General features: G+C 50.7%; 1 long non-coding RNA gene and 16 other non-coding genes across 17 annotated transcripts; 7 read left to right on the forward strand and 10 right to left on the reverse strand.

The window, feature by feature from the left end:
- Positions 1–587: 587 nt before the first annotated feature.
- Positions 588–659, reverse strand: Trnaq-cug (transfer RNA glutamine (anticodon CUG)). The gene has a single exon. It is a non-coding gene; the product is annotated as a tRNA-Gln (tRNA).
- Positions 660–1,357: 698 nt separating this feature from the next.
- Positions 1,358–1,431, forward strand: Trnan-guu (transfer RNA asparagine (anticodon GUU)). The gene has a single exon. It is a non-coding gene; the product is annotated as a tRNA-Asn (tRNA).
- Positions 1,432–1,839: 408 nt separating this feature from the next.
- Positions 1,840–1,912, forward strand: Trnae-uuc (transfer RNA glutamic acid (anticodon UUC)). Its single transcript has one exon. It is a non-coding gene; the product is annotated as a tRNA-Glu (tRNA).
- Positions 1,913–2,606: 694 nt separating this feature from the next.
- On the forward strand, positions 2,607–2,678 carry Trnah-gug (transfer RNA histidin (anticodon GUG)). Its single transcript has one exon. It is a non-coding gene; the product is annotated as a tRNA-His (tRNA).
- A 2,568-nt stretch (positions 2,679–5,246) lies between these two features.
- On the reverse strand, positions 5,247–6,454 carry LOC150061253 (uncharacterized). The gene is made up of 2 exons (XR_016535807.1): positions 6,396–6,454; positions 5,247–6,001 (listed from the first exon to the last, which is right to left on the reverse strand). It is a non-coding gene; the product is annotated as an uncharacterized LOC150061253 (long non-coding RNA).
- Positions 6,455–7,756: 1,302 nt separating this feature from the next.
- Positions 7,757–7,828, reverse strand: Trnae-uuc (transfer RNA glutamic acid (anticodon UUC)). Its single transcript has one exon. It is a non-coding gene; the product is annotated as a tRNA-Glu (tRNA).
- Positions 7,829–8,090: 262 nt separating this feature from the next.
- Trnan-guu (transfer RNA asparagine (anticodon GUU)) lies at positions 8,091–8,164 on the reverse strand. Its single transcript has one exon. It is a non-coding gene; the product is annotated as a tRNA-Asn (tRNA).
- A 1,441-nt stretch (positions 8,165–9,605) lies between these two features.
- On the forward strand, positions 9,606–9,677 carry Trnaq-cug (transfer RNA glutamine (anticodon CUG)). Its single transcript has one exon. It is a non-coding gene; the product is annotated as a tRNA-Gln (tRNA).
- A 499-nt stretch (positions 9,678–10,176) lies between these two features.
- On the reverse strand, positions 10,177–10,340 carry LOC150061257 (U1 spliceosomal RNA). Its single transcript, XR_016536045.1, has one exon. It is a non-coding gene; the product is annotated as a U1 spliceosomal RNA (small nuclear RNA).
- Positions 10,341–11,680: 1,340 nt separating this feature from the next.
- Positions 11,681–11,752, reverse strand: Trnae-uuc (transfer RNA glutamic acid (anticodon UUC)). Its single transcript has one exon. It is a non-coding gene; the product is annotated as a tRNA-Glu (tRNA).
- An 862-nt stretch (positions 11,753–12,614) lies between these two features.
- On the forward strand, positions 12,615–12,686 carry Trnaq-cug (transfer RNA glutamine (anticodon CUG)). Its single transcript has one exon. It is a non-coding gene; the product is annotated as a tRNA-Gln (tRNA).
- Positions 12,687–13,044: 358 nt separating this feature from the next.
- Trnah-gug (transfer RNA histidin (anticodon GUG)) lies at positions 13,045–13,116 on the reverse strand. The gene has a single exon. It is a non-coding gene; the product is annotated as a tRNA-His (tRNA).
- A 619-nt stretch (positions 13,117–13,735) lies between these two features.
- Trnae-uuc (transfer RNA glutamic acid (anticodon UUC)) lies at positions 13,736–13,807 on the reverse strand. Its single transcript has one exon. It is a non-coding gene; the product is annotated as a tRNA-Glu (tRNA).
- Positions 13,808–14,957: 1,150 nt separating this feature from the next.
- Trnan-guu (transfer RNA asparagine (anticodon GUU)) lies at positions 14,958–15,031 on the reverse strand. The gene has a single exon. It is a non-coding gene; the product is annotated as a tRNA-Asn (tRNA).
- Positions 15,032–15,726: 695 nt separating this feature from the next.
- LOC150061263 (U1 spliceosomal RNA) lies at positions 15,727–15,890 on the reverse strand. Its single transcript, XR_016536106.1, has one exon. It is a non-coding gene; the product is annotated as a U1 spliceosomal RNA (small nuclear RNA).
- Positions 15,891–22,839: 6,949 nt separating this feature from the next.
- On the forward strand, positions 22,840–23,003 carry LOC150061264 (U1 spliceosomal RNA). The gene has a single exon (XR_016536110.1). It is a non-coding gene; the product is annotated as a U1 spliceosomal RNA (small nuclear RNA).
- A 611-nt stretch (positions 23,004–23,614) lies between these two features.
- Trnan-guu (transfer RNA asparagine (anticodon GUU)) lies at positions 23,615–23,688 on the forward strand. Its single transcript has one exon. It is a non-coding gene; the product is annotated as a tRNA-Asn (tRNA).
- Positions 23,689–25,220: the final 1,532 nt, after the last annotated feature.

The following is a 25,220-nucleotide window of genomic DNA, read 5'->3' on the forward strand; positions in this document are numbered from 1 at the left end:
CCCTCCTAAAATGACAGCCAGCTAGACTGAGAATGATTAGTCAAGACCCTTTTCCTGCTTTGAATTGTACCAATCATTTAATGAATAAATTTCCCGCGTGGTGTATTGATTTGTTGCTATTACTTGCTGGGGCCTTCCCCCTACCAAAAAAATGTATAAAAGAGGCTGTAATCTTGTGTTCGGGGCCTCTGGTCTGCACTCGACTATCAGTGCGCAGAGACCCGTGCTCGAGCTCATCAATAAACGACTCATTGCAATTTGCATTGATCCTTGGTCTCTGGCGATCCTTTGGGGGGTGGGGGACTTCAAGTTTCTGGGCACTATACTACCCGGAAAAAAACACACTCGGAAGGCATGCCTGGGAACGAGGCCGGAAAACGTTACACACAGTTGCCTTATTGTAGCTCCTTCGCTCCCATGGCACAGCACTCTTCCTGCACATGCGCTGGAGCAAAGTGGTGGGAAGAAGTTGCCCCGCTGCTTCCTTCCTACAGGGGTGGTGCAGAGGAGTGCACAGGAAAGGCAGAAAGCCTGTCCCCAAATCTCCGGTGTGCCAAATTCATAAAGTGGCAAGATCAAACTAAACAAGGTCCCACCGAGATTTGAACTCGGATCGCTGGATTCAGAGTCCAGAGTGCTAACCATTACACCATGGAACCGGTGAACAGGTTACCTGAGGAAGTCTTTGAGGACGGTGTGGGCATCCTTGGCATCCGAATTTTAGCTCGCACAGGCAGGGCATCGCATGGCATTGCATTTGTATATCCCAGAAGATGGCAAAGCTTTCACTCTGGTCTCAACGCCAGGGAAAGATTCCCTATTTTCATGCTTCCGTGCTAAAGTGAACTTTCTCCCAACAACCTCGTTATGGTATTGGAGCCGAGATTCCAGCAGCGTAAACTCCGTACAAGGAGCAACCGCACACCCGCCGGGGCCCTTTGGTCGTGGTTGACTTGTACGCATCTGTGCTCTGCAGCCGACCCTCTGGAAAGAGCAAGGGCCCGAAGACTTCACCAGTGGTGCCCCCTTCCTTCCCCTCAGTTTTCTCATCTCTCGGGGATCTCTCGGGGATCTCAGTTTTCTCATCTCTCGGGGATCTGGCGTGTACCAACGCTCGAATCTCCAAGAGCCCTTCTACCACAAGGTCAGGCCCGGCAGGCCTGGCAGACCTGCTCCCCTCTTGGGGCTTCCGAGTCTCCCGCCGCTCGACCTGGCCGCGAGGTCGACTCACGAGGCCCCGGCCGCTGCCCGGCTCTCCCGAGGCTGGGCGTCCGACCCGGGGTCCTCCCGGCCCGGGTCACGGCCCGGCGGCCGCGGTCGTGTGCCGTGTGCTTTCGAAGGTGCAGTTCCGACACGAGTCTCTGTGGCGCAATCGGTTAGCGCGTTCGGCTGTTAACCGAAAGGTTGGTGGTTCGAGCCCACCCAGGGACGACGGCTGTTGCTTTTACACTTCCCAACTCATCCCCGATATGTTCAGGACCCGAAAACCTCCCCCCCTTCGTACAGGAGCCCTGCCCCGAGCATCTCACCTTAGGGAGAAAGAAAAGCAGCACCAACGTTGGTAAAGGAGAATTGGCTTTTTCTGGCCGCCAGGGGCTGAAAGGCGAGGCCTGGCGATTGAGCGGTGCGGGCCCGGGCAGGGTCGAGACTCTTTTCTTTCCTTCCTTCCTGCCTGCCTGCCTACCTGCCTGCCTACCTGCCTGCCTACCTGCCTGCCTGCCTGCGGTACGCAGGTACTTGGCGGTAGGGAAGCTTCGGCTGCCGACATCTCGATCCTGAGTGGCCGGTCCCTCCAGCCCTGCCCCTCACGGAAGGGCGGCGTGGCTTCTGTATCCCAGCTCCCTGGTGGTCTAGTGGCTAGGATTCGGCGCTTTCACCGCCGCGGCCCGGGTTCGATTCCCGGTCAGGGGAAGTCTTTTCCCTCACCCTGTCAGCGTTCTTTCCATTTTCCCCCCAGCACAGAGCCCGCGATGCACGAGCTGGGCCCCCAGGGAAACCACCCCCCTTTCTCCCCTAGTCCTTTCCTACGAGTAACCCTCGAAGAATCCCCTCGGCCCACCCACAGACATAACCCTCCACCCGTCCCGGATCCTCTCCCCGCTGCCCCCTCCCCGAAATGTGAGCCAACAGCCTGGCAGCCCCGCGCACCAGACGATCAGGAGACGCGTAGGTGTTGTCGTAAACTTCCCCACGGAAGGGAGAGCTGCACCCGCGAAATGATTTTAAAAAACTCAATCGAGAGGCTTGAACTCAGGAATTGGGGGAAGGAAGGTGGTCTTGCTTTCCTCCCCACTCAGTTCTCCGGGTAGGAACCGAGGCCTTCCCCGGGCAGAGGCGGCGTGGGGAGCCCGGACCGGGCGGCGTGCGCGCACCGCCTCCCCCAACTCCCGGCTCCAGACCACGAGCCCGCAGGGGAGCCGATCGCCGCGCGCCGCGGTGGGGACAGCCGCTCTTCCCCGCTCCCCGGGCCGAGCCCCCGCCCGCGGCCGGACGTCTGTGCCGGGGGCCCCGCGTCCACACCCCGCTCGGCCCGCAGCCGCCGGAGGCCCGCGGGGCGCTCAGGAGGCGGAGGGCGCGGCGGGCGGACGCCGGCTCGGCCGTGGAGCGCCGTGATCGTATAGTGGTTAGTACTCTGCGTTGTGGCCGCAGCAACCTCGGTTCGAATCCGAGTCACGGCAGTTGGCCTTCTCCGCGGGCGCGCTCTCCTTTTGCTTCCGCCGGAGCTGACCCCTTTTTGCCCCGCTGGCACCGGCGGGAGCGAGTGTTGGCTGCACCCCCTCTTCCAGGGAGTCATCTTGGACTCGGGTTCGAGCTCCTGCGTATTCAGGAGGCAGAGCTCGGAAGCAACGGCTGGAAACCAGTAAGGCAGAAATGTCCAGGACGTCCTGAATCCGGTTTTAACACTAGCCGGGCGCGGTGGCTCACGCCTGTCATCCTAGCTGCTCAGGAGGCTGAGATCTGAGGATCGAGGTTCAAAGCAACCCCGGCACAAAAGGACCTGAGACTCTCATCTCCAATTAACCTCCAGAAAACGGGAAGTGGGGCTTGGCTCAAGGGTAGTGCAGTAGCCTTGAGCTGAAGAGCTCAGGGACAGCGTCCAGGCAGAGTTCAAGCCCATGCTCCCCCCCCCAAAAAAAAAAAAAACGGAGGAGGAGGCTTGGCTCAAGTGGGGCATCAGCCTTAAGAAAATTCAAGTGAGACTAGGAGACCCAGAGTTCAATCCTCACTGGTGACAAAACAACACCCTCTGGCAAGGTTATTTCTTCACTGGTACAGTTACATTTTGCTCATCCCTTGTTTGATACAGAATTCGGGGATGCGGTGGAGGTTGCTGGTGAAGATCTTACAGCCAATAGTTGATAGTTTTTTTTTTTTGTTTTGTTTTTGTTTTTTCCCCAGCTTTGAGGCTTGGCTCTTTTTAACTCAGGTCTAGTGCTCTAACCACTTGGCGCCACAGCACCACTTCCGGTTTTCTGATGGTTATTTGGACAGAGACTCAGACTTTCCTGCCCAGGTTGGTTTTGAACCTTGATCCTCAGATGTCAGCTTCCTGAGTAGCTAGGGTTACAGGTGTGAGCCACCCTCTCCAGCCTGAGATTGTTTTTTTCTACTCCTACTTTGAGTCCTTGGGTAAAGCCAAGGATTGAATCATTCTGTTTTTAATCTCATATGTGTCATAGAAATGTACAAAAGCTGTAAGTGGCTGGCAGAAAGTGATAAAGTGAGACTGCCGGACTCAGCCAGCAGCAAGGCAGGATTCCTGATTTAGGGGGTGAGGATGAGAAAAGAAAAAGACAAGAATCAGATGGGGTCAGGACAGCTACAGCCCAAGACCACAGCCTAAGGCTGTAAGCTTAAGACTGCAGCCCTGTTTATTTCTAGTTCCAGTCTTATATACTCTCTTTAAAACAAGAAACTGTCAGGTGTTGCATTTGTACCAAATGGTAATCAAGTCTCAGCAGAAAGTGATAAAGCAATAAATCAATAAAGCCAGGAAGTTCCCAATACTGACGGTATAGCTCAAAGTTCATAGGCATGGTGTCATACTTGAAAGCTCATTTCTTTGTGTGGTTATCTTACTCAGTGATGCAGATTTATGGGTCAGTTTGACTCCACACTGGCTCCTAACATGATTGGTGAAAAACAGGGTTGCAGGCCTCTCTCAGCTGCATGGAGCCACCATAGTTGAGTTTAGTGCAAACTCCAATACCTCCCTGCCCAATCCGATAACAATTATTGGGCAGTTATAACACTTATATACACTGCCTTTTTTTTTTTTTTTCTCAGTCATGGGGCTGGAACTCTGGGCCTGGGCATTGCCCCTGAACTCTTCAACTCAAGGCTACCACTCTGCCCCTTGAGCCACAGCTCCACTTCTGCTTTCCTAGTGGTTAATTGGACATAAAGAGTCTCATAGTCTTTAGTGCCTGGGCTGGCTTTGAACCAGGATCCTCAGATCTCAGCCTCCTAAGTAGCTAGGATTACAGGTGTGAGCCTCTTTGCCTGGCTATACATTGCCTTGTTGTTGTTGGCCAGTTCTGGGCTTGATCTCAGGGCCTGAGCACTGTCCTTGGGCTTTCTCAAGGCTAGCACTCTACCACTTGAGCCACAGCACCACTCCCAGCCTTTTCTGTATATGTGGTACCAAGGAATCCAACAAAGGGCTTTGTGCATTCTAGGCAAGCACCCTACTACTAGGTCACGCTCCTGGCCAATAATGTCTTAAAAAGAAAGAAAGAAAGAAAGAAAGAAAGAAAGAAAGAAAGAAAGAAAGAAAGAAAGAAAATTAAGGAGCAGAGAAAAGAGGAAAAGGAATGGTAGGCCAAGTGAGATGTCCAGAACTGATGGTTCACTGGAGATACGCTGCTTCCTGCTTCATAAGGTTTCTATGTTTGCAGGCTCTTGGTGGTCTTCTTCCCAGAGGAAGATGGGAGTTGAGGAGCGGTAGCTAAATGAGATGTAACTAGACTAACTCCATCTTGTTAAAGCAGCCTCCATTCTGCAGAAGTTAAATCTGAGAAATCCCTTAGCTGCCTCTTCTCAGGAGAACTGTAAGATGCGCCATCAGTTGTTTACTCAGACAGCTAGCAAGGACATTCAAAGGTCATCTCCAGGACTGCAGCTGTGTTCCACAGCCAGCAAGGCCATCCTGACCTAAATTTCTGTGGAAAACAGTAACATCAAAGCTGATAAGAAATGAAGGAATGTTCCAATGTAAAAGTTAACCAAAACATGAGGCTGTGAGAAAAAAAAAAAACTTGTTTACTCTGTACTATAAAAGCTGTGCTAATTCTGCACTCGGAACCTCCAAGCGTCACTGGTTTCTGAGGCACAGAGGACCAAGCTCGAACTTGCTAATGAACGGCTCTTTGTTGCTTGCATCAGTCGTGGACAATGGTGGTCTTTCGAGGGGATTGGAAACTTTGGGTACAACAGAGTCTCAGAAAAGATGTTTCAAAGTTGTATCACCCAACTCCGTGGTCCTCCCAGGAGAAAATGGGCAGATAGAATCAGCACTCTGCAATGGTCCATGGCACAGAATATAGACATGTACTAGAGTGTCCCCCAGGTGTGTAGATAAGAGTGGTCCCAACAGTGAGAGGCGATGAACCCACTCTCCAGGAGGTCCTGAGACACCAGAGGGACAGAAAACTGCTTAATGTGGATAAATATTATTGAGTGCCATCTTAATTATCCTCAAGTGAGGCCCATTTTACTTTTGTGAGAAATGCTCCTTAAATATTTTTATGACAATCCGGCAAGATCAGATGTCTGGTGTGAATTCATTTTCTTTCCTAATGTGGTAAATCCTTCTTTGGTATCATTATTTCCCACTGGATGTTTTCTTTCGATATCCATCTTTTAGGGAGGATTAGGTTTTAGAAGTCACCACACACACCTGGCAGTGGGAGAGCTCTGTAAGCCATGTGATTTCCTGGCAGAGGTACTTCGTCAGTCTTTACTTCTGCTTCTTTCTCATCGAGGTAACTGGAAACACTGGCTAAAATATAGGAAAAAAATCTCCTTTTAAAGCTAAAATAGACCAAACCCACAAATGCATATTTTTCACACAATGACCAAGGGAGAACACACAGTTACCCACTAACAGAAATTATGCAGTTTCCCCTATGTAGAGAAATCACAGAAGCCAGTGAGTCCAGAGTGCAATGCAGGGCCTCGTTCTGGGGAAACCAGTCTCGGGATGGTAGTATTGCCCCTGCCAGGTAAGTACGAGCCTCTAGACTACCCAGCCTGTCTAAACCCCACACCCCCTGCACTGTTCACACATGGTCACCAGCCTTCATCCCATTCCAGGACACGCGGCCCTTCCATGCAACTGCCATCCTCCGCTCCCACCGCCACTCCCGTACTCTCCCCCAGCACGGCAAACCCACCGCGTGGGTGAGCCGAGTGGCACCAGAAGCCCCACGATCACTTCATCTCTGCAAGGGCCTCGATCTCCTGATGTCATCACAATGCCTGCCCCTCCCTCCAGCCCCAGGAACCGATGCCCACCCTCCCTTGGCCTCTGGCCCCTCCAGGGATGTTTTAGAGACCCGGCCTGGTCCTGTTCTGGTCTCTTATTGTGTCCAGTCTGCCATCCCAATTGGTCTCTCTGGCTGAGGCCTGGGACCATGTTTTCATACGATGGAGTTTAATGGGTAAAAGATGCTGAGGCTTTTTTGTAATTCTATCCTCCTTTGTAGGGGGATGTTTATTCCAACACATCAAACATTAACACTGACATAAAGGAACTTCTTTCTGAATTAATCTTTTCTGAATGAATGCCCTTGCTCTTTCTGCCTCTTGGACTCGTCTACTTTCCCAAACTGTTCATCTTGCTGTTTATGGTGGCTAGGTTAGGACTGGACTTTCAATTCAGGGTCTTCTTTGCCTTTGCCTCAGAATGGCTTCTACGACTCTTTACCCCACATCCCAGCCTTTATGTTGGGTTCTGAGAAATCCTGTGAGCATTTTTTAAAAAGAAACTCTATTAGCATACATTGGTTGTGTAAAGGGGATTTTCTAGTGACATTTCCAACCATGCTTAAGTGTACCCCATAAACGCCATCTCCTTTTCTCCCCTACTTCCCTTCCATCTACTTTCCTAAAACAATTAAGTTTCAGACCCAATGTCCAAACTCGAGGAGTGTCCTATATCGGGTGGAAACAATCCACCCCTATCTGCACGTGGAAAAGCATGGCCACGCTTCATGAAGCGGTGACCTGGGGATGACAGCACTCGGTGTGAGCCTGGGGACCGGGCCCCGAGGGGTCGGGTCTCTCCTTCGCAGGAAGTCAAGAATGAATCCCCAGGCGACAAAGAGGGACCAAAGCAGGTCGACCTCAGGGAGGGGAGCGGCGGAGCCCCACCCCGAAGGAGCACGGGCGTCCGTGGCGAAGACCCAGCGAGCGCCCTGCCGGCGGGGGCGCACGGCCCGGGCTCGGTCCGGGGCAGCGATGGCCGGGCGTGGACGCGGGGTCCCCGGCCGGCGGCTCCCGAGGGGGACGCGGGATCCACTTCTCTCACCAAGCACCGCGGTCACGGCGCCTCTTCCGCGTGACGATTGCGTTCTTCGTTTTCGGGGCTGCCTCCCGGCCCGGCCGGCAGTGTGGGGACCCCCGGGGGGCTGGCCCACCTCGGGGAGAAAGAGAGAGCGGGAAGAGGGGGATCAAACACAAGGGAGCAGGCCCGGCGGGCTCTGTGCTGGGGTGAGATTGCAGAAGAAGCGCTGACAGGGTGAGGTAAAAGACTTTCCCTGACCGGGAATCGAACCCGGGCCGCGGCGGTGAAAGCGCCGAATCCTAGCCACTAGACCACCAGGGAGTCCAGGTGCGCAGACTTCGCCGACCTTCTGTGAAGGGCAGGGAGTCTCGACCCTGCCCGGGCCCGCACCGCTCAATCGCCAGGCCTCGCCTTTCAGCCCCTGGCGGCCAGAAAAAGCCAATTTTCCTTTACCAACGTTGGTGCTGCTTTTCTTTCTCCCTAAGGTGAGATGCTCGGGGCAGGGCTCCTGTACGAAGGGGGGGAGGTTTTCGGGTCCTGAACATATCGGGGATGAGTTGGGAAGTGTAAAAGTAACAGCTACCGTCCCTGGGTGGGCTCGAACCACCAACCTTTCGATTAACAGCCGAACGCGCTAACCGATTGCGCCACAGAGACTCGTGTCGGAACTGCACCTTCGAAAGCACACGGCACACGACCGCGGCCGCCGGGCCGTGACCCGGGCCGGGAGGACCCCGGGTCGGACGCCCAGCCTCGGGAGAGCCGGGCAGCGGCCGGGACTTCGTGAGTCGACCTCGCGGCCAGGTCGAGCGGCGGGAGACTCGGAAGCCCCAAGAGGGGAGCAGGTCTGCCAGGCCTGCCGGGCCTGACCTTGTGGTTGAAGGGTTCTTGGAGATTAGAGCGTTGGTACACGCCAGATCCCCGAGAGATGGGAAAACTGAGGGGAAGGAAGGGGGCACCACTGGTGAAGTCTTCGGGCCCTTGCTCTTTCCAGAGGGTCGGCTGCAGAGCACAGATGCGTACAAGTCAACCACGACCAAAGGGCCCCGGCGGGTGTGCGGTTGCTTGCTTGGCACAGCACAACCCATAGCATTGTCTCTAAACAAAAGTTTAAAATTCAAAACTAGGCCCAGTCTGGTGGCTCACGCCCCTTGGAACACACCCATTTTTGTAATAAAAAAGAAATCAGGAAAGTGGAGACTTCTTCAAGATCTTAGGGAAATTAATAAGGCCATGATTCCCATGGGTGCCCTTCAACCTGGCCTTCCTACTCAGGTTGCCATTCCTAAGGGATATTATAAAATTGCCATTGATCTAAAGGATAGCTTTATCACCATCCCTCTCCATCCGGAGGATCGCCAATACTTTGCCTTTAGTTTACCAGTAATAGATTTTAAAGGCCCTATGGCTAGGTTTCAGTGGAAAGTTTTGCCCTAGGGGATGGCCAAAAGCCCTACATTATGTAAAAAATTTGTCGCTCAAATTATAGATCCATTCAGATGAAAGGATCCCTCTCTATATATAATTCATTATATGGATGATATTCTTCTTGCTGGACCAGATGTTGATTACCTTCTTCATTTTTCTCAGCACCTATCAAATGCTCTTACCAGTGCAGGTCTGCAAATCGCAGACATGTATAGACATGGTTACTAAGCATTATCACTAGGCAACCTGCTTGCTTAGCTTTCTGCTAAACGTATAGATTCTGCTGTGCAAAAATAAAGATTGAGACCTTGATCAGAATACTGTCTTGGTCTCCCTCCTTGTGTCTGGTTTGTCTCCCATTCAGGTCTGTTCCTCCTCCAGTTCTAGTTGACTACCCTGCAGGCCGGAGCAGTTGCTCCCTGTGCGGAGTTTAGGCTGCTGGAATCTCGGCTCCAATACCATAACGAGGTTGTTAGGAGAAAGTTCACTGTAGCACGGAAGCATGAAAATAGGGAATCTTTCCCTGGCGTTGAGACCAGAGTGAAAGCTTTGCCATCTTCCGGGATATACAAATGCAATGCCATGCGATGCCCTGCCTGTACGAGCTAAAATTCGGATGTCAAGGATGCCCACACCACCGTCTAAGACTTCCTCAGGGAGCAAATCCATCGGTTCCATGGTGTAATGGTTAGCACTCTGGACTCTGAATCCAGCGATCCGAGTTCAAATCTCGGTGGGACCTTGTTTAGTTTGATCTTGCCGCAGGCTGCTTAGAGGAATTTGGTACACCTGAGACAGGCCTTCTGCCCTTCCTGCGAACTCCTCTGCACCACCCTTGTCGGAAGGGTGAAGCGCGGCAACTCCTTCCCACCACTTTTCTCCTCCAGCTCCTGTGCAGGAAGAGTGTTGTGTCACGGGAGCCACCAGCGAATGAGCTACAATAATACAACTGCGTGTAACGTTTTCGAGACTCGTTCCCAGGCTTGCGTTCCGAGTTTATTGTTTCCCGGGTAGCTTGACGGATTCTCGCATTTTGCTTCCCCAAACCTTTTGTAGGTGGTAGTGTTGACATAGACAACACCCCTGCGCACTACTCATTCTGGAGAAACTCACCAATGTAGGGATGAAGAGAAATCGTCACAGCCTGAGCTAAAACAGCGAACACAGGACTAAACATAGCCCATGTTCTGTAAGTAGGTGGTATAGTAGCTTTCACGCTTAACTCTTTCATTGACTTTTGCCAGGGGAGAGCGCGCACGCAGTCCCCCACTAACACAAATTACGCAGTCGAGTTTCTCCAATGTGGAGAAATCGCAGAGGTCAGCGGGTCCCGAGTGCAGTGGACGCGCCTCGCCCTGAGAAAACCAGCTGCATGATCGTGGTGTTTCCCCTGCCAGGTAAGTATGAAATTCTGGGTCACCAAACCCGGCCCAACCTCACACACTCTCCACTCTACACACATGGTCACCAGCCTTTGCCACATTGCCGGCCTCTCACTGCGTTTCCGAGCACCTGGCCCCCTCCGCTCCCAGCCCCGCTCTTGCGATCTCTCCTCCTCACCGGAAATCCACGAGTGGCTGAGATCGTGGACAGCCCAGCAGCCCCTCGGTGGCCTCATCTGCGTAGGCCACGCCCCTGGTCAAGTCCCAAACCGCGCTCAGCCCTCCACTCCGCACTCGCACCGCCCGGTACCTGTTGCTCTTCCTCCCACCCGCGCGCCCCTTTTGGTCCACTAAGTGACAGCCCACCCTCTCTCCTGCTCCTCCCCCTCTGCTTCCTTTCTAATCCCGTGGCTCTTTGGGAAGTTACATCACGCATCTAGTTTTATTCCACACATTAAAACAACAACACTGGTATGGAACATTCTTGGTTGCTTGCCTGACCTGACTGCTTACTTACTCAATAAAGCTCTGCCTAGTTTTCTTACCTTTGTGACGTTTCCAGAAATTATTCTGCAATCAAAGTTAATGACCTAAATTTAAAGGAAAACTTCAGTAACCCTTACCCGCCTCCAGTGACACCTCACCCTACCTGTGCTCATGGGCAGGTCTGTATTCTCATGGGGGTGCGACATTGTGAAGGGCATTAGATGGACTCTCAAACACTGTTGCATTTGCATAGAAATGTAACATGTAAACCACAGGCCTGTGCAGTGAGATCAGCTGTCAATTTGTCCAAGGAAGCAATTACGGCTAGTGGTCTTTGGAATGATGTAGTTCATATGTTCACAGAACTATACATGCCATCAGTTAAGCATTCTGGGTCTAACAAAAACCTGAGCTGTGGCTGGTGGAGGGGGAGCAAGCAGTTTTACTCTATGAGCACCCTATCGAGAGGTTCCCACTTGATTTCCTTCCCACTTTTTTTTTTGGTATTTAGCATATGTTTAATTTACAAAGAAATGGTAACATAGAGGCAAGTTCTCTCTTCAGTACTCTGAACACAAAATAATTGCATTGGTCATTTTGTTAGTTTAAATAAATGGTAATTCATTTTAGGAACACTGAAAATGCCCATTTATTCGCACTGGTTTTTAAAGGAGCCATCACCCAGGTGGGCTTCGGGGAGGGTGGTGATTTCCACTGTCTTGTCGGTGCGGAGGAAACAGCAGTGAGGTCTCCCAGCCTGCTGGGCCTAGGGCTCACTCCAGCGCACTGTGGATTTCGTGATGTGGGTGTACGCAGGTTCTGCACTTCATTTAATGGTGAGAATGGAGAAGCTAGTATGTATGTCATATAAAAGGTCTTCCCTGACCGGGAATCGAACCCGGGCCGCGGCGGTGAAAGCGCCGAATCCTAGCCACTAGACCACCAGGGAGCTTGAGCGCATCTTTTTCCGACGCCCTTCCGTGTAGGGCAGGCGTGGAGGGACCGGGTAAGTCAGTCTGGAGCCGCCTTCCGCAGGCGGGCGGCCGCAGGGCAGCTCCGGAGCCCATCCCCGCCTGCCCGCAGAGGAAGGCAGGCAGGCAGGCAGGCAGGCAGGCAGGCAGGCAGGCAGGCAGGCAGGCAGGCAGGCAGGCAGGCAGGCAGGCAGACATTCGTGGTCTGGTTATCCCGAGGTCTGCCTGCCCTGGCCCACACCCCTCAATTACCAGGCCTCGCCTTTCAGCTCCTGGCTGCCAGGAAAAATGGTTTCTCCCTTTTGGCTATCGAGTTTTTCCTTTGTTCCATTAACGTGAGGTACAGTGATGGCCACTGTGCACATATAGTGGCTAGTGGCGGCCCTTCAGCTTACCGGGTAGGGGAGTTAAAATGGACCAGAGAACCGCCTCTTTTCACAAAGGGAGGGAGATGACAGCTCCCTTCCTCCTCCCCCTCCGTGCCGACACCCCTTTCTATAGAAGTGGTAGGCAGTGGCGGAGTCCCGAAGGGCTGCGCAGCACGGAGCTCAGGAACCCCAAGTACTGACCCGACCATCGCCACCCCTTGCTGGCGTTGGGATAAGTGTTAAGTCCAAGAAAAGAAAATACAATTCCGGAGAAATTACACCCAAGGACACAGAGCAGAGAGTTTATGATGGAGGCTGGAATGATCCTCCCCTTGGCTCTGAGGTCAGCATGGAAGCGCCTGGATTTTCTGAGATACGAATATAATGTTTGTTCGGGGTGTTAATACGAAAATCCAGACAGCGAGCTGGTCCACACCCACCTCCGAACTCCCTTCACAAGCCCTGCACAGTAGGTTCCATGGTGTAATGGTTAGCACTCTGGACTCTGAATCCAGCGATCCGAGTTCAAGTCTCGGTGGGACCTTAGGTTTTAGACTGAGACAACCTCGGTCTAAACTTTTGGGATCAGGAAAGGATCAACGTGGCGGTCCCTGCTCAGAGTCACAGCAGCCTGCGGCACTCTCCAGGGACATCTCATCCTTTTCCAGCCTGGAGGACTCGGCGCTCGGCACGCCTTGGCGTGGGATGGGTGCTTGAGGACTTTCCTGTGTTGTTCAAGACGGCGGACCCCAAGTCCCAGGGCCTGAGGGTCTCGAACCTGAAATTGCACAGTCACCTCAGGGACAACGCCGCCATCGGGAGAGAAAGCCGAGTCGACGCCCGCCGGGCTAGCGAGGTCCCGGCGGAAGCAAAAGGGGAGCGCGCCCGCGGAGAAGGCCGACTGCCGTGACTCGGATTCGAACCGAGGTTGCTGCGGCCACAACGCAGAGTACTAACCACTATACGATCACGGCGCGCCACGGCCGGGCCTGCGTCCGCCCGCCGCGCCCTCCGCCTCCTGAGCGCCCCGCGGGCCTCCGGCGGCTGCGGGCCGAGCGGGGTGTGGACGCGGGGCCCCGGCACAGACGTCCGGCCGCGGGCGGGGGCCCGGGGAGCGGGGAAGAGCGGCTGTCCCCACCGCGGCGGGCGGCGCTCGGCTCCCCTCGGGGCTCCTTTTTGAACGACCCTTGTCGGCTGTGCCTATCCGACAGCGTCGGCCTCCAGGGCAGAGCGGCGCCTCAGATCCCCACCTGGCTCCCACGCATTTCTGCAATTCCAAAACCATAGCCCTAAGGAGGAAAGCAAGATCCCGTCATCATCGGGAATTCCCGCAAACCAGGAGCCTCTCACATGGGATGTTTTAGGACACATGTGTTTCATATGAAATTGTTTTTATATGCACGTCCAGCCTCTTGTATGGTTTTGCAACGTGCGGCTTCTGGAAGAACTATTGCGCTATCCTGTTCATATGGGTAAAAAAAAAAACCACCTCACATGACCTCTTCTGTTGACTTTCTTTGAGTTTACACTTTCTACAACCTGTGTTTTGCACTTTGCCATTCTGAACTTCTGCTATTGTAGCAAAGAAAAACTTTCCCTGACCGGGAATCGAACCCGGGCCGCGGCGGTGAAAGCGCCGAATCCTAGCCACTAGACCACCAGGGAGCCCGCACACCCGTTCCTTAGCCTGTCACTGAGAAAACAGCGGAGAGCCTTCTCAGATGGGTTGTGCAGGAGGAGGGTAGAATGAAGGCGCGTGCTGGGGCGCCTAGTTGGTTCTGGCCGCTTTCCCGTCGACCCGCCGCTCCTCCGCTTAGGCGATGCTCTGGGTCCCGAGGTCCAGCCACAGGGAAACGCACCGTGGGCCTCTCTAGTCCAGCCGTAGCATTGGGCTACGAAGATCCCTTAGCAGAATCCACACGGACGAGAGCAGTGTCGACACGCACTCCGGTCACAACCAATCGCTCATTTCTCTGCACTTCAGAATGGGGTGACCACAGCTGGCTGTCTTCGCATGGCCTCCACAGCACGGCGTGCCTTTTCTCCTTTCGTTCTTCCTCTCTTTCCTTTTTTCCTTTCTCGCTTTCTTGCCCCCCGCCCCCGCCGAACTGAGGGACTGAACTTAAGATTTGCATTTGTCAAGCAAGTGCTCTTTCACTGAGCTAAATCCCCAACCCAAATTGGTAATTTAAAAAAAAATGATATCCTAACTTCACAATCATTTTGCAAGCATTAACTCCATGATGGACACTGTTATTGAGGAAACGCTCACACACACACACACACACACACACACACACACACACACACAGATTGAGGCAATAATGGGAATATTTACCGTGTTGTTGGCTGTGGTCCTGGCATGCTTGTAGGAACACTGAATTCAGGCATCTGGGTCAGGGAAACCTGGGTCAAGAGGCTCCTGCCAGCCTCCTGTGTCCCGGGGAAAGTCCAGCTTCTCTTTGGCCCGCCACAGCGCTTTCCCTTGAGTTCTGTGAACGTCGCAGTGTCCCCGGCTGCCGTGTGAGTACTGAGCAGTGTGTCAGCCCCACCTCCTGGGTCAGGAGGACAGGCTCGTTTCGAAAGTCTTCCTGTAAAGATCACTTAGGAAAACAGAATTCCGGTCTCCCGGAGATAGGAGTCCCAATAGCTGAGAGAGGATCCCAGCGACCTCGGTTGCCAGCCTCTGCATGCTCCTTCAGTAAACGGAAACTCTTGTCATTCTCCAGGAATTGGGAAATGATCTGTGACAAATGGACTGGAATTTCTTTTAAGAGACACAAAGGACTTTAATGACATAAAAGGTACGGCACAACGTCCCTGGGTGGGCTCGAACCACCAACCTTTCGGTTAACAGCCGAACGCGCTAACCGATTGCGCCACAGAGACGCGATGGACATCTCTTCGACTCACGTCTGGATGGCGCGCCGCACCTAGCATCTTCCTGCAGCTCGGCCAGCGCGTCTGCGAGCTCAGCCCCTGGCCGCGCATCGCCCAGACCGAGGTCCTATCTTTAGGCACTAGCGGGGTCACCTGGGGAACTCAGATGGCACAGACACAGCCAAGACTTCACCTTTTAAAGCGGGGTGACCGCCCGGAGGTGCCCACTGTGCCTCTTACGCGGCCCCCACACGCTCACAGCCCTTTCCTGCCCGGGGCCCCGCGCGCTGGAGAAGACGGCCGTGCTGTCTCCACCCCACCGGGCAGGGTCTGGTGCGCTCTCCCTGAGACCCCTTCCCCAGCCAGGCCTGTGCCTGGCCCGGCGCCCGGGAGATGACCGCATTCCGCCGCAGGGATTTTAGAAGAATAGAGACTTTTAAAGGCCCCCGAGAAATCCTTAACAATGGTCAGCGCCGTCTGCAGCGAGTTGAGATCTCCGGGGTATTCGGAAAGAAGGCAAATAAGGGGAATGAGAGACTATAATAAGAGTGTGACAGAAAAGTGGAGAAAGAAAGGCAGAGATCAAGCAGCAGGTAGACGTCACCACTAAAGGAAAACCCCTGCAGTTTACCACCGTGCATCTTTCCCATGCATGGCAACCAGGTGACAAGGGAACTACAGCTTATCTTTAGTAACTGAATCGCCAGGGGAGAGCGCGCACGCAGTCCCCCACTACCACAAATTACGCAGTCGAGTTTCTCCTATGTGGAGAAATCGCAGAGGTCAGCGGGCCCCAAGTGCAATGGACGCGCCTCGCCCTGAGAAAACCACCTGCATGATCGTGGTGTTTCCCCTGCCAGGTAAGTATGAGTTGGCAACCGCCCACTCCGCCTGAACCTCACACGCTTTACACTGTACCAACAGGGTCACCGCCTTTCATCCCATTCCCGGGCTCCCCCATCCCATTCGAGTACCTGCCACCCTCTCCTCCAAGTCCTGCTCCTGCACCCTCTCTTACTTCACCGAAAATCCACGAGTGGGTGCGAATGCTGTCCGACCAGCAGCCCTCGCGGCATCTTAATCTGCATAGAGAACGCCCCTTCTATGACATCATCCTCTCCCGGTTTATTGTGTAAAGGTTTCGTCCTCCCCTCCCCACCAAGATAGGTGAGGACCAAGCTGCAAATGAATCTCTGCTTTCCCTAGCTATCCTAACCCTCTGTGATTCTCACTGCTCTTCCTCAATTTTGCTGTTCCAAAAGTAGTCTCTTCTTTGACCTCAGAGTTCTCAGAGAGCCCCAGGAAGCCTCTACTCTGCCATCTTGCTTCACCCTTTCTGCTGTCTTCCTTTCACTTGGTTTGTTTTCCAAATGATAGCCAAATGAACTCCTTTATGTGTTGGTCATAGGGCTTGAACTCAGGGCCCAGACATTCGCTGTCCCTGGGTTTTTCGTGCTCTGCCGTAGCCACTTGCAGGTTTCTGGTGGCTCAATGCAGTCTCCCGGACTTTCTTGTGCAGGCTGGCTTTGAGCCCTGGATCCTCTTGAGTAGCTAGGGTTATGGGATGTGAGCCCCTCATGCTAAATGAACTCATATACTCAGAGGAATTGAAGAATCTGAGTGACGCATTACACTGATCTGAATTTCAAAAGAGATTTTGGCCTACATTGAACAAATTGAGCTTAAGTCACATGTGACTTTCAGGTTCCAACTCAAATGATTAGTGTCAGTAGAATGAACTTTTACATAGATGGAAGAGGATGACACTCTGAAACCACCTGTTTCACTGGTTTGGAGTTTTCAAAAGAGCTATTTCAGCCTGCATTCAACTAATTGAGCTTATTTAAGCCACCAATCAATATCACTAAATTTCAAGTGGTAAATTAGAACTGAATGAACACTTACATATTCACTTAGTTTGAGGGGTTGAACAATCCCTCCCCACCCCCTTTTCTTTCATGGAGGATACTTAAGCTTGAATTCAGGACTTAATGCTATCCCTAGCTTTTGTTTTTATTTTATTTATTTATTTATGTATTTAGCCAGTCCTGGAGCATGAACTCAGGGCCTGAGCACTGTCCTTGGGCTTTCTCAAGGCTAGCGCTCTTCCACTTGAGCCACACATAGTACCATGTCTCGCTTTGTTTATGTATGTAGCGCTGAGAAATCGAACTCTGGTTTTCGTGCATGCTAGGCAAGCACACTACCACTAGGCTAAACTCCCAGCCCCTACCCCTTAGCTTTTTCCACTCACGGCTGACAACTGCACCATTTGAGCCACGCTTCCACTTGTGACTTGTTGGTGGATAATTGAAGGTAAGATTTCATGGACTTTTCTGCCTGGGCTAGCTTTGAACCACAAACCTCAAATCTGAGCTTTCTGAATAGTCCTTCTTCCCCTCCCTTCCTTCCTTCCTTCCACCTATTCTGGGATTTGATATCAGAGGCTGAGCACTCGCTCTTAGTTTCTCCCCTCCCCCTCAGGGATAGCACTCTACTACTTGAATCACAGCTCCACTTTCAGCTTTTTGGTGATTAACTGGACATCAGACTCTCATGGATGTTCTTGGGGCTTGAATTCTGAGCTTGGGCACTATCTCTGAACTCCTTTTACTCAAAGCTAGTGCTCTATTACTTGAGTCACCAGTCTAATTCTGGATTTTTCTATGAACATAGATCTCACAGACTTTCTTACCTGGACTACATTTGAACTGCAGGAGATTCTCAGATCTCAGCCTGTTGAATAGCTATGAATACGAGTGTGAGGCAACAGTGCTTGGCCTATTATTTCTTTTTTTGGTCGGGGGGGGGGGAGGGCTTCAATTCTGGGCCCAGGCACTGTCCCTAAGCTCTTCAGCTCAAGGCTAACACTTTACCTCTTTGAGCCACAGCACCACTTCCATTTTTCTGGTAGTTAATTGGAGAGATAAGAGTCTCACAGAATTCCATACCCAGGCTGGCTTTGAACTGTGATCCTCAGATCTCAGCCTAGGATTACAGGCATGAGCCACCAGCACCCAACTGGCCTATTATTTATTAAAATTGTTTTTCACTAGTCACTGGTGGTTCATACCTGTAATTTTAACTATTCAGGAGACTGAGATCGGAAGATCACAGTTCAAAGTTAGCTTGGGCAGGAAAGTCCATTAGACTTTCCCCCACCCACTTTTGGCCAATCCTGGGCTTGAACTCAGGGCCTGAGCACTATCCTTGGGCTTTGTCAAGACAAGTAAGCAACCACTTGCCACAGCACCACTTCCACCTTTTTCTGTGTATGTGGTACCGAGGAATTGAACCCGACCTTATGCATGCTAGGCAAGCACTCTACCCCTAGGCCACATTCCAAGCCCCCATGAGACTCATCTCCTATAAACTACTCAGCAAAAGGCAGAAGCGGTGCTGTGGCTCATGTGGCAGGGCATTACCCTTGAGTAAAGAAGCTCAGGGACAGTGCCCAGGCCCAGAGTTCAAACTCCAGGGCTGGCAAAATAAATAAAATTGTTTTGCCTGAAGCAGGCACCATCTGCCAGTGACAGGTAGGCGGACAAGGAGGAACCCTCTATTTCACCAGTCCCTAAAGACAACAAAATTGTTAAGTAGGAGCCGGGAGTTTGGCCTCGTGGTAGAGTGCTTGCCTAGCATGCAAGAAGACCTAGATTTGATTCCTCAGTACCACATACATAGAAAAGCTGGAAGTGGTGCTGTGGCTCAAGTGGTAGAGCTTTAGCCTCGAGAAAACCCAAGGACAGTGCTCAGGCCCTGAGTTTAGTCCCCAGGACTGGGGCAAAAAACAAAAAAACAAAAACCTGTTAAATCTTAGAGAGGATCTGAACTCCTAGAATGGGGAGGTGGGGATGTGCATCTGCTATCATTTAGTAGCACCGAAACCTCATTATCAGGTTAGTCCAAACCCTCCACTCCACACTTGTGTTAACTTTTTTTTTTCCTTTATTGAGATCGGGCAATTATATTAACCACTTTTATATTCACACTGATAAAGAATATCCTTCTGATTTATAAAGCTTATGAATATGAAAGACAAAGAACTCAAGGTTTATATAGGAAAGAAGTTTAACTCTTGGAACATTATTGATAAAATTATTTTTTTTAATTTTTGTCAGGGTGATGGATAGAGGGGTTACATTTGTAAGGTGGTGGGTACATTACTTTTCGAACTTTGCTACCCCATTCCTGTGTTTTTTTTCCCCCCTTTCCCTCCCCTCACCCCCTCCTGAGTTGTAAAGTTCATTTTCAACATATTGTCTTGTGACTATTGCTGTTTCATTGTCTCACCCTTTGTCTTTTGTCTCATCATCTTGTTCTCCTTCCCTTCCCTAATTCAAATAAACACATATACAATATACCAGGTACCAAAGTCAGATACAGTAACAACAGTGAGTAAACTGTAAAAGGGGGGAAAAAAGAGAAAAGAAATAATTTCACATGGTCCATTAAAACATCAACCACCAAGATAAACCTCTTGTTTCCTATCCTGGACTTCATTTAGCTTATCCTCATTCTATATGGTTATATGCCCACAGAGCTTTTGAGCTATTGTGATCCTCTGCTGGGAAAATCCTAGTCATATACTAATTACTACAAATGAGGGAAACTATGGAGCCTGTTTCTCTGGGGAAGACTTTCTTTTGATGGTGCATTTTTCATAGAGTAATGAAATTCTTAGCACCATTTACTTCCTAAAATACCTATGGCAGAGAAGGACCAAGCATATCTTTGTCCTTGTTTCACAGATGGCACAACTGTGACAATGTAAAATGACTTTCCTGACTAAAGACAGAAAAGAAGTCTAAGGGCTGATGAGACTGAAGAGGTCTCATCTCCACAGTGCCCTGGGAGAAGAGAAGATACTTTGAGTTTTAGTTCTATTTTTTTTTTGAAAATTCCATTGTGGCTGTAACCTATTTTAAACAGCCATATACTCATACTTCCAATCTCTTGAATTTTTTGTTTTTATTTATTTACTTATTTTATTGTGGGGGTAATGAATAGAGGGGTTACAGTTACATTCGCCAGATAGTAGGTGTATTACTTCTCACACATTGATACCCTTTTCATGGTTTTTGTCCCTATTTCCCTCCCCCACCTCTGATAAAATTATTTCTTCCTGTTGCTTAGCATCACTGTTCCCCTCCTCCTGCCCTCCTCCTCCTCCCTCCCTCCCATTCCCTTCCTTGCCTCATCGCCCCTGAGTCACTCGGTTCATCTTCTATTTATTCTGCACCCTCCTTCCACACCTTCCTCCAGATGTGCACTTGTAACCTTTTCAACCTTCTAACGTGTCAAACTTTCCCTTTGAGATTTTTCCCTAACTCAACAACTTATATGAAACTAGACCACTTTTGTTATTCTTTGCCAGTCTCTGGCTAGAGCTCAGGGCCTGAGCACTGTCCTTGGGCTTTCTCAAGGCTAGAGCTCTACCACTTGAGCCACAGCACCACTTCTGGCTCTTTTTTTTTTCTTCTTTTTCCTTTTTCTACGTATGTGGTACCAAGGAATCGAGCCCAGACCTTTGGGCATTCTCACCAAGCACTCTACCACTAGGCCAAACTCCCAGCCCCTAGACCACCTTTTATCTTACAATGCCTGGAGCCTAACACTCCAATATATTTCTTATGTGACATCTTAGCCTTCCCTTGTGCCCTTTACCTAAGTAGTCTATTTGGTTCCAGTCTTATACAGTCTGACTGACCCTATCATCCATTCCTTTTTTTTGTGTGTGTGCCAGTGCTGGGCTTGAACTCAGGGCCTGGACACTTTCCCTGAGCTTCCTTTGCTTAAGGCTAGCACTCTATCACTTAAGCTACAGCACCACTTCTAACTTTTTCTTTATGGTACTGAGGAATGGAACCCAGGGCTTCATGCTAGGTGAGCATTCTACCATTAGGCTACATTCCTAGGCCCTCACCCATTCCTTTAGACAACTGGTCTTCCCTTCTCTCTCCCAATACCACAGAATAGAACCTATATCAATCTTCCTAAGGTTTTCCTACTTAGCTGTCATTTGTTCCTATCCCTAAACCATCAAGTCATTGAACTTAGCCAACTCTACGCAGATTATACAACTTCAGTAATGGTCCAAACTGTCAGGCTTGTCAACTGCCATCCAGAGAGGGCCCTGTGCAATGCTTGGGGAGGAATGCTCGTTCTTTTTTCCTTTCTTTTCTTGGTACTGGGACTTGAACTGAGAGCCCTATATTAGCTGGGCATGCTGGCTGTGCTGAATGCTTGTGACATGCCTCCAGCCTAGCTTCTTATATAGTTATTTTGGAGATAGTGTCCCATGGACTTTTCTTTCTGCCCACCATTGGTTTGAACAATCATCTCCTGGATCTTAGCCTTCTGAGTTGCTGGGATTATGAATGGAGCTCTTATTGCTGTTTTGATGTTGATGGCCTTTTTTCCCCCCCCAGTAGGTCATGGGACTTGGACTCTGGGCCTGGGCACTGTCTCTGAGTCCTTCAGCTCAAGGCTTACTGCCCTGTCCCAAGAGCCACAGCACTACTTCCGGTTTTCTGGTGATTAATTGAAGTCTCTCAGACTTTTGTGCCTGGGCTGGCTTTGAACTGAGATCCTCAGATCTCAGCCTCCTGAGTTGCTAAGATTACAGGTGTGAGCCACCTGGTTCATATGTTTTTTTTCCTTTTTTTTTTTCTTCTGATATTGGGACTCAAACTCTGGGCTTGAGCCTTGTCCCAGAGCTTTTTGTTCAAGGCTAGTGCTCTACTGCTTGAACTATAGCATGTGAAATGGTTTTTTCTGTGGTTAATTGAACATAACTCTCATGAAATCTCATGGACTTTCTTGCATGGGCTGGCTTTGAACCACCCGTGATTCCCAGATCTCAGCCTCCTGAAGTAGCTAGGATTACAGACTAATTTTTTTCTTCACTTAAACTGCTGGGCATCAGTGTGTCACCTACTTAGGATGCTGAAATCTGAGGATTTCAGTTCAAAGCCAGCTGGGCAGGGTTCTGTGAAGCTCTTCTTCCAATAAACTACTCCGGAAAAAGTGGGAAGTGGTGCTGTGGCTCAAGTAGTATAGTGCTAGCTTTGACCAAAGAAGCTCAGGGATAGTGCCCAGTCCCAGAGTCCAAGGCCTAGGAACAGCGGCTGTGGCTCAAGGGGTAGAATATGATTCCTGAGTGGAAAAGCTCAGGGACCGCATCCAGACCTTGAGTTCAACTCCCAGGGCGCGTGCGCGCTTTTTAAACATACCTTGATTTCTTCTTCTCCTGCCCTACAATGTCTGAGTCAGACCTGGAATCCTGACCTCAATGAGACGAGCCTGTGGATAGCCTTATGCGATCTGAAGGCGATCTGAAGGAGCCAACAGCCAGCTCCACTGTGATCTTATGGAAATGTTAAAAATTCCTTTCAGATAAAGGTAAATGTGTGACTCACATGAAGCGTGCCAATGAACAATATGTTGAAGAACTTCACCCAGAGGTAGCCATGCCTGCCTGTAATCCCAAAGCTCAGAGATTTAGGCTAGATCCAAAGGGTGGGGAGCAGAGGAGACAGACAAAACAGAGGAAAGAGCCGCCTGTGGTGACGTCACGGGGAGGGCGTTGCCTATGCAGATGAGCAATCCGGGGAGGAGCTGCTCGTCAGACCCCTGCCGCACCCACTCGTGGACTGTCCGTGCGGCGCGAGAGGGCACTGGAGCGTGCCCGGGAGCGCAGGGAGGCAGGTGCTCCAAAGGGCTGGGAAGACTCGGCAATGGGCCCAATGCTGGTGACCATGTGTGTACAGTGTAGGGTGTGTGGGGTTTATACACGGTAGAGGGCAAAGCAACTCATACTTACCTGGCAGGGGGAACACCACGATCATGCAGGTGGTTTTCTCAGGGCGAGGCGCGTCCATTGCACTTGGGGCCCGCTGACCTCTGCGATTTCTCCACATAGGAGAAACTCGACTGCGTAATTTGTGGTAGTGGGGGACTGCGTGCGCGCTCTCCCCTGGTTACTTGGTCGGATAATAGACTTTTTTCTCCTTTTCTTTCCCAGCATGTTTTTCTGCTTACTTTACTTTGTTAATCGCTTTCTGTGATAAGCTCTTCCCATTATTTAAGATGTGAAGGATCCTTGGAAACAATGGTTTCTACGCAGGAAAGGGAAAAGGAGAAAGTGGTTAACCGCTCCTTTGCCTGCTCGCGTTCTTCCCATTCCTCCTGGGCACTTTATCACTTTTTTTTTTTTTTTACTATAATAGAGGGGTTATATTTGCTTGACAGAGGGTGCATGACCTTTCGCACATTGATGCCCCTTCTCATGTTTTTGTCCCCATTTCCCTCCCCTCATCTTGATTCCCCCCCCTTCCCGTCCTTATAACCAATAACACAATATACCAGATAACCAGGTACTGTAGCACTTTACCACGTGGAGCCCTCCGAGCGGTCACCCCGCTTTCAGGGGCGGGGGAGCCTTGGGTGTGCCTGCCCGCCGTGCGAGGCCCCCAGCGGACGGTGCCCGTCGCCTCCGCCCGCCGAAAGCGCCCTGCGGACCGCGTGGCCGGCGCGGGAAGGCGCCGCGCGGCTGGTGAGGCCTGACGTGGGCCACGCAGCAAGCGTCGCGTCTCTGTGGCGCAATCGGTTAGCGCGTTCGGCTGTTAACCGAGAGGTTGGTGGTTCGAGCCCACCCAGGGACGTGTGTTTTTACCGGATTGAAACTCTTTGTTTCTGTCATGTAAAAGCAATTCCTGCGTGGATGTGTCACAGACTTTAATCTTCGGAGCTGTCTTCCAGTTTTCAGTTGCATGCGGAACATTTTGAAGGATATATTCAGGGTCCACCAAAATGTGCATAACAAGGAAAAATAATTGGGAGAAGACGTGTTGTCCAAAAAGGCACGTGCATCCTACCCGAGCAGTGAAATGCTCCCTCCTCTGTGTAACACCTCAATAACAGTAAAATAATATTTTAAAAGTTCAACAAAGGGGGTGGGGCGGGAAATCGGGAGGAAAACATGAGACGAATGTAACTGTGGCCCCTCTATGCATGACCCCACCAAAAAATAAAGTTCAACTAAATTTCATCTCAAGAACGTCAGCTTCTTGAGTTCCAGAGCTGACCCCAATCTCATCGCCCAGTTGAGTACCCCACGAACCACAAAGCGTACAACAGGGCGGGTACCAATGGCTCCCACAATAATCCTAGCTACTCAGGACTCTGGGATCTGACGGTTGCAATTCAAAGCCGGCTAGAACAGAAGAGTCCACGAGGGTCTAAGCTCCAATTAGTCACCAAAAAGCCACAAGTGGAGGTGTTAGAGCACCAGCCTTGAATGAAAAAGCTAAGAACCTGAGTTTAAGAAAAACCCAGACCCTGAGTTCAAACCCCAGAACTGGTGCAGAAAAAAAAAAAGAGTAGGAACTTTGTGATTAGTTAGTCCTGCCAGAAGAAAACTGGAAAGAGGCTATAAATTTTCACTGGATTGAGAATTTAGGCAATGAGTCTTCTTTATTGTGGCAACAAGAGGAATAGGTCTCCAAATTTTATCCAATGAACTAATAACATTGGCTAGCCCACTGATTTTGTGAACTTGTATGTGGTCTATGCTGATACATGGCACTTACTATGAAACTTGTGAGTGAAATGGATGGAGATGAGTAGATTTCTCTTCCACATTTGTGGCCTATCGCTATGGTACTTTTTGAATTAAATCTCCTTGAATTAAGTGTTTGTTTAAAGGTTTTTGTTTTGATGTCTTGTCATTTTGAGATAAGGTCTTTCACAAAGTTGCTCAGCCTAGCCTTGAACTTGCTGTGTAGCTCAGGTAGACCTTTAACTCGAGATTCTCCTGCCTCAGCCTTCTAAGTGCTAGGAATACAAGGATGGGGCCACTAGGACCAGTTATTTTTTTGAGGGGGGGAGGGTCCATCATGGGGTTTGAATTCTGGGCCTGGGCCCTGTCCCTGAGCTTTTCAGCTCAAGGCTACCATTCTACCCCTTGAGCCACAGCACCACTTCTGGTTGTCTGGTGGTTATGGAGAGAAGAGTCTTTAGTGCCTGAGCTGGCCTTTCAGCTCATTGGCAGATGAATATATCTTTCTCCTCGCAAAAGTTGTCAATGAAAATTTACACTCAGTTTTGAGTGAAAAATGGTGAAAGAATGAAAGGCCCTGGCATCAAGAAATATATTTCCTTTTCTTTTGCTGGCCCATACTGCAGATTTTGGATT

Source organism: Megascapheus bottae, chromosome 6 (assembly GCF_031878675.1).
Source record: "Megascapheus bottae isolate mThoBot1 chromosome 6, mThoBot2.hap1, whole genome shotgun sequence".
NCBI lineage: Eukaryota > Metazoa > Chordata > Mammalia > Rodentia > Geomyidae > Megascapheus > Megascapheus bottae.